Genomic DNA, 1,620 nt, shown 5'->3' on the forward strand with positions numbered 1-1,620 from the left:
GAGGCCAACTCTTCAGACAAAGATTAGACTGGACTATGGGACATAAAATGATACTCGTGAAGAGTGTGCTTCTTAGCTCAAGTAAATCCATGAGACTAAATGGGCAGCTCCTGTCCGGAGGTGAAAAAGGCAGAGAGGGTCAGGAGCTGGTTGAGTGGACACGGGAAATCAGGAGTGGAAAGGTGGAGTGCGCTGTCATAGTATACGGAGAGCAACTAGGGTCATACAACAATGTATGTATAAATTTTTGTATGAGAGACTAACTTGAATTGTAAACTTTCACTTAAAGTACAACGATAAAAGAAAAAAAAAATTCTTGGCATAGACGAGTGAGCACTTCCAGCACTGCCTCCATTTGTTGAAACACCTGAATTGGTATTCCATCTATCCCTGGAGCCTTGTTTTTCACCGATGTCTTCAGTGCAGCTTGGACTTCTTCCTTTAGTACCATCAATTCTTGATCATATGCTACCTTCTGAAATGGTTGAACATCAGCTAATTATTTTTGGTACGGTAGAACTGCCCTAAAGGGTTTCCAAGGCCGTAAATCTTTACAGAAGCAGACTGCCACATCTTTCTACAGAGGAGCGGCTGGTGGGTTCGAACTGCTGACCTTTCTGTTAGCAGTTGAGCACTTAACCACTGAGCCACCAGGGCTCCTATGCACATATAGTCTAGAGTCTATATATACATAGACTGTTGTTAGGTGCTGTCAAGTCGGTTTTGACTCAAAGTGACCCTGTGTACAACAGAACAAAACACTGCCCCATCCAGCGCCATCCTCACAATCATTCCTATGTTTGAGTCCACTGTTGCAGACATTGTGTCAATCTATCTCGTTGAGAATCTTCCTGTTTTTCACTGACTCTCTACTTTACCAAACATGATGTCCTTTTCCAGGGACTAGTCCCTCCTGTTAACATGTCCAAAGTACGTGAGGCGTACCTTCGTCCTCAGAGTGACATCTTTACTTTTGAACACTTTAAAGAGGTCTTTTGCAGCATATTTGCCCAGTGCAATACGTTGTTTGATTTCTTGACTGCTGCTTCCACGGGCGTTGATTGTGCATCCAAGTAAAATGAAATCCTGGACAACTTCAATCTTTTGTCCATTTATCATGATGATGTTTGTTGGTCCAGTTGTGAGAATTTTCATTTTCTTTACTTTGAGGTGTAATCCATACTGAAGGCTGTAGTCTTTGATCTTCATCAGTAAGTGCTTCAAGTCCTCTTCGCTTTCAGCAAGAAGGGTCATGTCATCTGCATACCGCAGGTTGTTAATGAGTCTTCCACCAATCCTGATGCTGCGTTCTTCTCATAATAGTCCAGTTTCTCAGATTATTTGCTCAGTATACAGATGGAATAAGTATGATGAAATGATATAACCCTGACGCACACCTTTCCTGATTTTAAACTATGCAGCATCCCCTCATTCTGTTTGAAGGATTGCCTCTTTGTCTATGTACACTCTCGCATGAGCACAATTAAGCGTTCTGGAATTCCCATTCTTAGCAATGTTATCCATAATTTGTTATGAACCACACAGTCGAATACCTTTGCATAGTCAATAAAACACAGATGAACATCTTTCTAGTATTCTCACATAGACTGTATATATATA

The sequence above is a fragment of the Trichechus manatus genome, unplaced genomic scaffold (assembly GCF_000243295.1).
Source record: "Trichechus manatus latirostris isolate Lorelei unplaced genomic scaffold, TriManLat1.0 scaffold00016, whole genome shotgun sequence".
Classification (NCBI taxonomy): domain Eukaryota; kingdom Metazoa; phylum Chordata; class Mammalia; order Sirenia; family Trichechidae; genus Trichechus; species Trichechus manatus.